The sequence below is a fragment of the Acomys minous genome (genome assembly GCF_964271855.1).
Source record: "Acomys minous genome assembly, chromosome: 4".
NCBI classification, from domain to species: Eukaryota; Metazoa; Chordata; class Mammalia; order Rodentia; family Muridae; genus Acomys; species Acomys minous.
Window position 1 is genome coordinate 108332401 of NC_140486.1, and position 13713 is coordinate 108346113.

Consider the following 13713-nt stretch of genomic DNA (forward strand, 5'->3'; position numbering starts at 1 on the left):
TATGATAATTGTATAATTATAACCGATGCTTACTTTTACTACTTCATCCGCCTTGTTATTTGACAGCGTTGATAAAAATGATGTTAATAGCTATTCTGTAATATCTTCGGGGTAATGCCCATGCTGGCAATGTCATAAAAGGGGCTCAGGGAAATAAATTTTCCTAAAATGTTTACTTATAATATGAATAATAGATGAAAAATAAATGTCAGTGATTCCCAAGAAAACACGATACAGTAAAGACTGACACATAAAGTATTAAGAACTGGGAAACAAATCTAAATCTTACCACTCAGGGACGTTTGTAGTTGCTTACATTAAATAAAGACATATGGGAAATCTGCTGAAATTACAAAAAGCAACCAACCAATGCAAAAAAAAAATCCACTAAAGTCATACATAATTCGGCATAATCAGACTAAACAATGTTTTTTAAATGAAAGCATCGCTAGTGTTTCATACTTGTAAACTAACAAGGGAATTCTTCCACAACCATGAGGAAGGTCGCAGAACATCCCCTCCAGAGGTAAAATAGGTTATCAGCGTGCACAACCGATCCACTTGCACTCTCATATCATTTATTTGGTTGCTTGTTTGTTTTTGAAGCAGCTCTGGTTCTTCCAGAAATGTGAAGTAAAAAAAAAAAAAGAGCACCATTTGTGAGGAATGTTTTCAGGAAGGAATAAAATGAGTGCTCCTGGGAGCACCCAGGCTTTGGGCCGGATTTAGGGTCTGAGACTTGGAACCACGGGCACTGGAGAGTGCAGCCTAAAATGATGTAAGGAAAAAACAAAACATTCTAGTGCAATGTAATAAGCAGATGGATGGACGCCTACAAGAATAACCTTAAACTGAGGTTATGAGGGGGAAAGGCCCACAAAATATCATTTGGTTGCAGCCTTAAAGTGAGTTTTCAGGATTCTTTCTGGATATCCAGACCCGTATATGCCCAAATTTAGTCAGCTTTTGCTAGCATTTTCACAAATAACCACTAGAGGGGCATGAAGTTTGAAGACATAATGCGGGAATGAACATTTTAGGACAGCAGCATGTTGCCTTTCCATAGCTTAATCTATCATTTCAAATTTACATTTTTCTGAACACTCCTTGTATTAATACTTAACTCCCAGAAATGACCAGTTTCTGGCCTGTGCATACATTAATATAACTTTAGGTCCAGTTCCATGGTGTACTGTCCTAATTACTGTAGTTTTATAGAAAGTCTTAGAAATCCTACACAGTAACTCCTTGGTTCTTGTTATCTCCAAACATTAAATAAATAAATAAATAAATAAATAAATAAATAAATAAAAACATTTTCCCAATATATGGCACAAAGCCAGAATTACTCGTAACTTAAAACGAGACTGTGATGGTTTGAATAAGAAGGGCTCCCACAGGCACATATATTCGATTGCTTTGTCCCCAGTTGGTAGAGTTGTTTGGGAAGGATGAAGAAGTGTGGCCCTATTGGAGGAGGTGTGTCACTGGGGTGGGGTTTAAAGTTTACAAAGACTCACACCACTCCCAGTCTCTGTCTCTGTCTCTCTGTCTCTCTCTGTCTCTGTCTCTGTCTCTGTCTCTCTGTCTCTCTGTCTCTCTGTCTCTGTCTCTGTCTCTCTGTCTCTCTGTCTCTCTGTCTCTGTCTCTGTCTCTCTGTCTCTCTCTGTCTCTGTCTCTCTGTCTCTGTCTCTGTCTCTCTGTCTCTCTGTCTCTCTCTTTCTCTTCCTCTCTGTCTCCATCTCTGTCTCTCTTCCCTTCTATCTCCATGACTCACGGTTTTGACTCCCTTTGTAAGCTCTCAACCTCTGCTCTAGCTCCATGCCTGCCTGCCTGCTACCCACTCTGACCACCGTAGAGGCTATGGACTCCAGCCTTCTGAAACTATGAATATCACCTAAACTCCTTTGTTCTAAACGTTGCTTTGATCGTGGTATCTTATCACAGCACAGAAAAGTAACCAAGACACGGACAATGAGCACAAAGAAAAGGCATTGCAGGCTAATGACAAATAACTATAGGGACAAACTTGTTTTTATTAGCAAATAAAACTAGCAACATATAAAGGGAACTGTACATTTGACTATGTACATTTTATTTTATGATAAAATCAAATGTGTCTGGAAAGTCTAAAAACTTTCCATTTTTAATAAGGCTTAGAATGAACTTTTTTTTTAGCTTCAACAAGAGTTCTGCTAGAATTCTAATTGAAATTAAATTTAATATGATTCTTTAATTGGGGCAAATGCTGTCTAAACAATAGTGACTTGGTTGACTCATAAAGATGTTATATTTTTCATTCATCAGTTGTTTATTATTGAGTATCTGATTCCTCTCTGCAGTGTTTTTAAAAAATTGTGCATGTTCTGGATATTTCATGTTTATAGATGATGGTGTTGCCTTTATACTTATGTATTTATATTTTATATAGTTTTACTTATTATATTTTGTTATTTATATTTTTCAATTTCAATAGTAGAATTAACAAAAGTCAGATCTTAAAATAGAGATCATATTTAACACATGTTTCACTAAAAAGATACTTAGACACTAAATAAACACATGAAAAGATGTTCAACATGATTTGCAGCCATTAGGTAAATGCAGCCATTAAAACTACAGTAGGATCCTACATTTTACCCATTATTATAACTACTGTTTATATGAAATACTAACAATCCAATATTTTTGGTAACAGAATGCCTAGAATTCATATATATCCCATATTCATATTCAGATATATGAATTATATATATATGGTAATGTCAAAACTGCATAGCCATTGAAGTGGATGACTCAATAGGTTTTATATATTTAATCATCCATTTAAATATCACCTATCAAGCTCATTACTAAGTTTTTGTCCAACTAAAATATAGCTTGCATTTATACAAAAATCTGTACAGAAACATCTATAACAGCTTGATTATAATTGCCAAGGATGGTACACAGGGGGATTTTTTTTTTAGTGATGGAAACACCTGGTGTCTTCATTATGCTGGTAATTGCCTGAGTATACAATTTTGTCAAATATTCAAATATATATTTGAAAGAAAAAGTTTCAGCTATAGTAACCATACCTCAGTAAACTTCACTTAGAGATGTTCTAGTCATTTCTAAAATTACTATAAGAAAGGATATTTTTAAAGGAGCTGGAAAACTGTGCCTAAAGAAGGAAAATAGAGTTATTAAAATCTACAAGGACTTTGGTTTCCCAGCCTCCAGTTTAATGAACAATGGAACGTTGATAGCGATTTCAAGAGCACTTGTACAACTTTGCCTCTCATTTTTTCCCTCCATTCTTTCTAAAAGCTGAAATTTCCTGCCTCCTGGAGAGGTAGCAGAGACCTAGAGCAAACAAGAATGACGCATGAGTCTTCACAGGGTTTATTCACATCTTTTATGGAACAAATTTGGTCCTCAAGACGCAATCGTTTCTTGGTTTTATTTGGAAAGTCATTACCTGATGAATGATTCCTGTTGAAGAGTACCTTATTTTGACAAAGCTCTCTTTAAGCCACATCTATTTACTTCTTCTGAACAAAACACTGGCTTTAACTACAGGACAAAGAGCATCACAGTATTCTAGAACTTTAGAAAAAATGTGTCTTGTTTTAGATAACAAGTCATTTTATAGACAGTAGTTAGAGAAGCAACTGAAATGATATGTGTAATGCCTTTCACCCAGGATATATGCACCTTCCAAAGTTATTTTCAATGTGTATCATCTCTCTAATTCTGACATGTAAATGACATTATCATCTTCAAATATCATAAGCTTCATAAAAATGATAAATGGGAGGACATAGATATTTAAGGAATATCCCAAATAAAAACTCTTGGTGAAGTTTATCACAACAATATATGTGCATCTGCAAATATATAACATATATATGCTATAAACTATTGTATACTATATAAAATATGTAATATATAATATAGTATACATTTCAACAATATATATGTAATATGTATAGTATATGTGTGTGTGTGTTGTTGGAATTATGTACCCTATAACATCTACATGTTATCTCTGCCCTCATTGGTTTCAAAAACATAAAATCACCACTAGGCTGTGATATGTTCAGGAAAAAGTCTGTGTTGTTATAAATTATCCTTATTAAGGACACCACAAGACTAAGAAGAAGAAGAGAGGAGTGCAAGTTTAAAGATCACAGAACCAGAAGCACCTGGCCTGTGCCAAGTTACAAACAGTCGCCATTTAAAGGCTAACCACAAAAGAGAAAAATGCAATTCCTCAACATCTGGAAGAGCTGACAACAGGATGCTGCTACAAATTGTTTTCCAATAGATAATTAAAGATGATATAACCAGGAAGGTATCAGGAGCAAACAAGTAGCAAGAAACATAAAAGATTTTCCTGTAAATATTCTGAGTTAATAAGCAAATACTATAAATTAAAGGCAAGAATGGCATGTTACATAGTTTTCACATACAAATATAAAAGCAAAAAATTACATTTTCATTAGTTACATTAGTTACAACATATTTTATTTATATAGAAAACTGATTATGGAATATTTTAAATCTATAGAACTTTTAGCATATGTAGGCATAATATCTAAGCATTGGAATAAAAACAAATCTTCAAATAAAAACAGAATCTCAAACACAGTTTAGTAGAAATTATATTGTTTGCTAAGCAAAAAATACCTCAGGAATAATAAACACGAATGCCCACAAGGGACAAGTGATTTAAAGGAATGGAAGGGATGAGTTGCAAAAGTGATCATATGGTAGACTGTTGTTTAATCCACCAGAAAGAACAAAGCGCATCATTATTCCTAAATTCTGCAGCATTTGCAATCTTCTCTTTGACCATATCATACCTATTCACACTGATGGTTTGTGATTTAAAACCCTCATTAGCATTTCCCATGCCTCTCCCTCTCCTGGTGAAACTTTCTGTTTCCAAAGAAAATTTCTCTTTACTCTGTGTGTGTGTGAGAGAGAGAGAGAAAGAGAGAGAGAGAGAGAGAGAGAGAGAGAGAGAGAGAGAGAGAGAGAGACAGACAGACAGACAGACAGACAGACAGACAGACAGATAGAGACAGAGAGACAGAGAGAGAGATGGGGGGACAAGAGGGAGGGGAGAGAATTTAATTTTCACCACCTGCCTTCACTACTGTAATTAATTTCCTGGAACATGAGCAACATCAGTTGTTACATCACTAAAGACAAGGATACGTCCTTCCTGCTAGCACCCATCAATTCCCCCCAATCCCTCAGTGAAGGCTGAGGTCTTGTGAGCCGTTCCCCCTACATAATGAATGGTGACAGGTCCGACCTTGCGCGAGTCTTGAAAAGATGACCACAGCTACAGTTGCCTTTCCGGTGTGACCATGTAATCAGCACTACCCCCCAATCTGTGGCCCCAGTGTTCTCTCCACCTGCCTCTTCTCTACGTTCCCTGGCCCTTAGAGGAAATGTGCTAGAATTTCTAACAACAAATTAGAAACGTATTCCCCATTGTTTAAGATAACATTGACGTTTATTTCATCAAAGCATTAGAGAATCTTTCATGAACAAAAACCTAAAGTTTCCCTTGGGGAGAAAAAGCCATGAATAAACATACATTTGACTAACACAGATTGGGTGCCATCCACTCTAAATACCAGACCTTCCTCAACTTTCTTGACGTGTATCACGTGTAGTCCTTTGGTATGTTTAAGAATCTTCACGAGCTTCAACTCCAATCAGATACGAAGGCAGCAACGTTAATGCAGCTTTTGGTAAATATCCTGAACGCGATGGGTAACCTTGAAATGCTGCATTGTACAGTGTGGCGAGAAACGAAGTCCTGACTGCTGCTCCCCTTCTCCCTCAGACTAAACTCACCTCCTCTGTGTTTACTACGATGCCCAGAGAATGGAGCGCTACGGTTTTTACATTGTCATTTATTCTATTGCCTCAGGACAAGTGAGTCTGGTACTGAACACTTTTTGAAGTAGCCAAGCTGAAGATAAAAGCATAATAGCAAAAGGCAGTAGTTACTGCACTAGCTTGAAACATAAGCCTCAGTCATATAGACAGAAACAGACACAGGTCAATCTACACGGGGGCCAGCAGGCAACCTACACCAACCCACATGCTTGGAAACGGAGTACAAACAAAAGTGGTTAAATAAATGCAACTACAAAAATGAGAATGATGGGACGATGTCTAGAAAATTCCCAGTGAAATCAAACCATCTTGGATCTGAAATAAAAGAACAAAAAAATCCCTGAAATGCAAGAGGAGAAACATAAAATATACAAAATCAGAAGTGGATAAGAAATCAGCTCAAAAGTAGGAAGGACCAAAACATTTTCCTAGCAAAAATAAGAAAGTGATATAGCAGCTTTTAAAAACCTGGAAATAAATTATAATAATAAAAGAATAAAATGTTTAATATGAAAAAAGAGTGAGTAAAAAATAAGCAAATTTCAAATAATCTATAGACTCAAAGTGAGGTAAGTGACATTTGTGCCTCTAAACTGAATTTGACTTTTTAAAAAAGAGGTTTATTCTCCTGGTGTGCATCACCCCTCTGGCTCTTAGACTCTTTCCACCTCCTCTTCTATGTGATCCCTGAGCTCTGCGAGAAGACATTTGAGATGAGCTGGGTTCCTCCCTCCCTCCCTCCCTCCCTCCCTCCCTCCCTCCCTCCCTCCCTCCCTCCCTCTCTCTCTCTCTCTCTCTCTCTCTCTCTCTCTCTCTCTCTCTTCCCTCTGTCTCTCTGTCTCTTTGTCTCTCAGAAGCAGAGGGGGTAATGTCTGGCTGTGGTTCTCTGCATTTGTTTCCATCTGAGGCAGGAGGAAGCCTCTCTGATAATGACTGAATAAGGGACATATCTATGAGTATAGCAGAATATTATTAGGAGTCATTTTATCATTACGTTTTGGAGCCTCTACATCAAGTGAGCAAAGCTCATTTGAATGCACAGAGACTGGAGTAGAAAGCACAGGACATGTACGAGTCTGCCCCAGGTCCTCTGCGTGTATAATATCCTCCAGTTTAGTGTTTTTAAGGGATTCTTGAGTGTGCAAATGAGAGAGTCTCTGATTTCTTATTCCTTCCCTTGGCTCATTTTCTTTTGTTAGTTTGCCTCGTCCAACTTCAGTGCGATGGGTTTTGTTTTTCTACTTTATTTTGGTATGTTTTGTTGTTATCTCTTAGAAGCCTGGCTTTTTCTAATGGGAAAGAGAAAGGGGGTGGATCCAGATGGAAGGGGAGGTGTTGTGGAGCTGGGAGGAGCACAGGGAAGAGAAACTGTAACCAGGATATATTGCATGAGAAAAGAATTTATATTCAATAAAAGGGGGAAGATTTTTTCCTTTTTTTTTTTTTTTCTCTTTTTAGACTTTTAATGACTACTTCTATTTCCTTAGAGGTTATAGGTCTATTTAAATTATTTACATAATCTTGATTTAATGTTGATAAGTGGTATGTATCAAGAAAACCATCCATTCTGTTTAGATTTTCCAAATTTGTGGCATACAGACTTTTGAAATATGATCTAATGATTCTTTGGATTTCCTCGATGTCTGTTGTATTATGTCCCCTTTTACACTTCTAATTTTATTAATTTGGATACTCTACCTGTGCCTTTTAATTAGTGGGCTTTCTGTCTGCATGCACCTTTGTACTACATGTGTGCTGCCGTGCCATCAGAGGCCAAAGAGAGTGTCATATTTCATGGAACTGGAGGGTCGCCCGCATACTCAGTTCAAACCCAGGTCCTCTCAAAGAGCATCTGATGCGCTTAACTACTGAGCCCATTCCTCTATTCCTCTGATTTTCAGACTTTTAAACAAGAATGAGAACTCACAACAAGATAGACATTTTGGCAAAACGTTTGAACCACAAATACTAAGGTCACATAAAATCCTGGCATTAAAATAATTAATTATCCAAATGTGATTATTACCAAAATATCATGATACTACTTGTATTGTCTCTGCAGTACTGGATGAAAGTAATATGTCAGGAGAAAATAATTATACAACTTTTTTTGTAACATTTGTATTACTATTTTTTCTTTTTTGTTTTCTTATGACATATTTTCTATTATGGGGGTCTAGTTTTTAAAAAAATTATTTATTTATTCACTTTATATCCCAGGAGTAGCCCCCTCCCTCCTCTCTTTCTGGTGCCACCCTCCCTCACTCTTCCCTGTATCCTTCCTCCCTTGCCTCTCAGAAAAAGGAAGTTCCACCGCCACCCACCTACCCATCCCAGGGCATCAAGAGGCATCAGGCCTGACCGCATCCTATACCATGGTGGCCTGACAATCTGGCTTGAAGGGGTACTGAACTTTGTCAAAACCTTTTTCAGCATCTAATGAGATGATCATGGTGGGGTTTTTTCTTTCAGTTTGTTTTTTTTTTTTCAGTTTGTTTATATGGAGGATTACGTTGATGGACTTTCATATGTTGAACTATCCTCACAGTCCTGGAATGGAGCCTACTTGATCATAGTGGATATTTTTTTATGTGTTCCTAGATTTGGTTTGTGAGTTTTTTAATGAGCATTTTTGTATCAGTGTTCATAAGTCTGAATTTCTATTTCTTTTTGGGTCTTTGTGTGGTTTAGGTATCAGTGTAACTGAGATCTCATAGAATGAGTTTTAGCAATGTCCCTTCTGCTTCTATTTTGTGGAATCCTTTGAGGAGTATTGGTATTAGAATTCTGTGCTGAAACCACCTAGCCCTGGGCTTTTTTTTTTCTTTTTTCTTTTTTCTTTTTTTAGACTTTTAATGACTACTTCTATTTCCTTAGAGGTTATAGGTCTATTTAAATTATTTACATAATCTTGATTTAATGTTGATAAGTGGTATGTATCAAGAAAACCATCCATTCTGTTTAGATTTTCCAAATTTGTGGCATACAGACTTTTGAAGCATGATCTAATGATTCTTCGGATTTCCTCGATGCCTGTTGTATTATGTCCCCCTTTACACTTCTAATTTTATTAATTTGGATACTCTACCTGTGCCTTTTAATTAGTTTGGCTAAGAGCTTGTTTATCATTGATTTTGTTAAGGAACCAGCCCTCGGTTTTGTTGATTCTTTGTATTATTCTCTTTACTTCTACTTTATTGATATCAGCCTTGATTTTGATTACTTCCTGCTATCTACTCCTTTGATGTGTTTGCTTCTTTTTAAAAATTAACTCTTCACTTTATATCCCAGTCATAGCCCTCGGCCTCCTCTCCTCCCAGTCCCGCCCTCCCTCCCTATCCCCCTTATCCCCCTCCCCCTACTCCTCAGCGAAGGCGAGCCTGCCCCATACCCATCCACCTCAGCAGATCAAGTCACATGAGGACTGAGCACATCCTCCTCCCCTGTGGCCTCGTGAGGTAGCCCCACCAGGGGAAAATTGTTGCTTCTTTGTGTTCTAGAGCTTTCAGGTATGTTTTTAAATGGCTTCTATGGGATCTCTTGAATTTCATTATGAAGGCTTCTAGTGCTATGATCTTTCCTCTTAGTGCTGCTTTTATTGTGTCCCATAAGTTTGGGTATGGTGTGCCTTCATTTTAATTAAATTCTGGAAAGTCTTTAATTTTTCTTTATTTCCTCCCTGACCCAGTGGTCAAGGAGTAGAGAGTTGTTCCGTTTCCATGAGTTTGTAGGCTTTCGGTTGTTGAAGTCTAGCTTTAATCCATGGTGTTTGCAAAGTGTTGTTTCAATTTTCTTTTATCTGTTGAGGCTTGCTTTGTGGCTGAGTATGTGGTCAGTTTTGGAGAAGGTTCTGTAAGGTGCTAGAAGTTATATTCTTTTGTGTTTGGATGGAATGTCCTGTAGATATCTGTTAGGTCCAATTGACTGATAACGCCACTTAGTTTCATTGTTTCTCTGTTTAGTTTTTGTATCTCAATGATCTGTCCACTGGTAAGTGAGGTACACTGAAGTCTCCTACTACTAATGTGCGGGGTTTGATGTGTGATTTAAGCTTTAGTAATGTTTCTTTTACAAATGTGGGTGCCCTTGCATTTGGGCCATATATGTTCAGAATTGAGACATCATCTTGGATTTTCCTTAGATGAGTATGAAGCGCTCTTCTCCATCTCTTTTGAGTAATCTTGGTTAAGAATCTGTTTTATTAGATATTAGTATATCTACTCCAGCTTGCTTCTTGTGTCCATTTGCTTGGAAAACTTTTTTCCAGCCCTTTATTCTGTGGTAACATTTATCTTTGTTGATGAAGTGTGTTTCTTGTATGCAACAGAATGATGGATCCTGTTTTTTGCAACCATTCTGTTAGCTTGTTTCTTTTTATTGGCAAATTGAGACCATTGATGTTGTGAGATTTTAATAACCAGAGATTGTTAATTCCTGTTACTTTGATGTTGGTGGCGTTTGTGTGTGTGTGTGTTTATGTGTGTGTGTCTATACTTCCCTTCTTTTTCTTTTTCTGGTGTGAAATTTTTTGTTTCCTGTGTTTCCTTGGATGTAATTATCATCATTGAGGTGGGATGTTTCTGTAGGGCTGGATTTATGAATAGATATTGTTTAAATTTTGTTTTTGTCTTGGAATATATTATATTCTCCATCTGTGGTGACTGAGTTTTTGCTGGGTATAGAAGTATGAGCCGACATCTGCCCAAGCCTTTCTGGCCTTTACAGTCTCAGGTGAGAAGTCAGGTATAATTCTGATAGGTCTTCCTTTATATACTTGGCATTTTCCCCTTAGAGCTTTAAATATTCTTTCTTTGTCCTATAATTTAGTGATTTTTATTATTATGTGCTAAGAAGATTTTCTTTTCTTATTCAGTCTAATTGGTGTTCTGTATGCTTCTTTTAGGTTTATAGTCATTTCTTTCTTTAGGTTGGGAAATTTTTCTTCTATGATTTTATTGATACCCTATGAGCATGTACAGGGGGAGGAAATCCCCCTCAGTCACAGTCATAGGGGAGGGGAGTAAGGGGAAAATGGGAGGGAGGGAGGAATGGGAGGATACAAGGGAGGGGATAACCATTGAGATGTAATAAGAATAAATTAATAAAATAAAATTTAAAAATTAAAAAAAAAAAGAAAATATTTTTGGTCCTTGGAGCTGGAACTCTTTACCTTCTTATATTCCTGTTATTCATAGGTTAGGTTTTTTCATAATATCCCATATTTCTTGGACATTTTATGCCAGGAACATTTTAGCTTTAACATTTTCTTTGACTGATGTATCGATTTCTTCTATCATATCTTATACACCTTAGATTCTCTCTTCCATCTCTTCTATTCTGTTGGAGATGTTTTTGTCTGATATTCCTGTTCTCTTCCCTAGGTTTCCCATCTTCAGGATTCCTTCTTTATTCCTACTTTCTTACTTCCATTTTCAGGTCTCAGTTTTCCTCATTTTTTTCACCTGTTTAATTATGTTTTCCTGTGTTTCTTTAAGGAATTTGTTCATTTCTTCTGTAAAGACCTCTATCATCTTCATGAGACTGTTTTCTTGTTCCTCAACTGTATGAAAATACCCTGGGCTTGCTGTAGTACGATACTTGGGTTCTGATGTTTACATATTGCCCAAGCTCCTGTTTATTTGTGTTTTTGCATGAGCCTTTAGCCATCTGGTTGTTTCTGGTATTGGGGAATGTGTGTAGGTGTGAGGTCCAGTAAATGGAGGGTGCAGAGGGCTGGGTGTAGCTCACCTCTGCTGTGTTTGCCCAGTGACCTGATGCAAGCAGGGGGCTGGTTCATAGAAATATCATCTGTCTTCCTCAGGTGGCCATGGAGGGCCTCCAGGGATGGGGCACTGAACCCAGAATGGGGTGTGCAGCAGATTTAAGGTTTCTAAAAGTGCTTTATTAAAATAGAATTACATCACTTTACCTATTTCCTCTCTTCAACACCCCCATACCCTCCCTCCAACATCTCCCATGCCCTATCTCTCTAATTACCACCTCTTTTTTTATTTTTACATATATAGTGTTCACAGATATATAAACACATGTTAAGTTTATATTTTGTTTACACATAAATGATTTTATGCTGAACACCCTTCCAACAATCAATAAGTGGATCATTTCTGGAAGGGCCTAATTTTTCTTCAAGCAGCCATTACTTGCCTGTAGCACTTTGTAGAGGGATGAAAACCCATAAACATTACCTCACCCATTCCCTTTTCTCTTTCCAAATCCTCACATGTCTCCCCCAACTCCCTCTCAAGCTATTAGCCTCTTTTTAATTATTATTATTATAGCAGTAATCATAATCACATATATATATTCATAAATATACCAAAACATTCTTCTGAGTTCATTTAGTGTGGCCTTGTGTGTACATGACTTTAGGCCTGAACATTTTGTATTGGATAACCAATCAGAGCTTTCATCCCCAAAAGAGACTTGATGTATTATAGTGTGTGCAGTGGTGGGTGGAGGTGGTCAGAGGACCACATGAGGGGCTTGGTTCTCTCCATCCATCATATGGGTCCTGGGAACCAAACTTGGGTGATCAAGCTTGGTTATAGGAGCCTTTACCTGGTAGCTATCTCACTGCTCTCATAAACTATATTAAAATGTTTTATTTTTAAATTTACATATGATAAATGACAAAATCATGGATACAATGCAATGTCTCAATATACGTTACTTATGGTTTTGTTTGTTGTTTTTTTTTTATTTTGTTTTCTGAGAGGATCTCACTTTGTAACCCAGGATGACCAGGAATTCACTACTCTAGCTAGCCAGCTGACCTCAGAGTGCCCTCTTCTATAGGAGATTGCCTCCTCCGTCAGAAGCAGGTTCTGGAGACCCAAACTCCAATCATCGGGTTCACACAGCAAGTGATGTACCCACTGAGCCATTCCCTCAGCTCCTTAAAGATGGTTTTTAATCTGTTTCACTTAAATTTTCTAGAAAAACATGATGATAGATTTCCTCTTTCACCGTTGATATATCCAATTTAAAACCCTTCACATTTAACTGGATGGAAACTACAATGTCAGTAATCTATAATTTATATTCAATTTCATAAACTACTTCACATTATTCGTATTTATTGACTTGTCCAGTATTAGTTTGGTCTGATCTAGAAGGCCAAGTGAGGTTCGAATATCCATTTGCTTAAAGTTTTAATTGGGGCTTTCTTTCTCATTTTCATTTTATTTCTTATCCAATAATAGAATTTTTTTCTCATGTTCAACTTAGTTTTCTCTTTGGAAATTGGCTAGAGGGAAAATGTTCATATTACAAAACCCCTCAACCCCAAAACAAACTTTAATAATCATTCAAATGGATTAAAGTGACAACCAGTCATATTGTGTATATATGTGCATGTGTGTGTTACACATGTATGTTTACATGTATGTGCTTATCATATTTATATATGTTTATATAGGTATATGTGCATGTCTGTATGTGTGTGTATGTGCTTGAATGCATGTGCTTATATGTTATGTGTATACATGTATATGTGCATGTATGCATGTGTATAAATGCATGTGCATGCATGTGTTTGTATATGTGTGTGTGCATGTGTGCACACACACATGTATACAACTAGTTAAAGCATATGAATTTAGAAATACCTAGGATGAGGTTTCCAAATTCATTCTTAGTCACTGTTTCTTTCTCCATTTCTTTCTCTATTCCTATGTCTCCCTGATTTTTATGACTACTGTCTTTATAGTTTTTCCGTTCAGCTAACTGTATGCTAACACTTCTTCCAGCATTACAATTCACTATTCTGGTAATAATAGACGTCAGAAC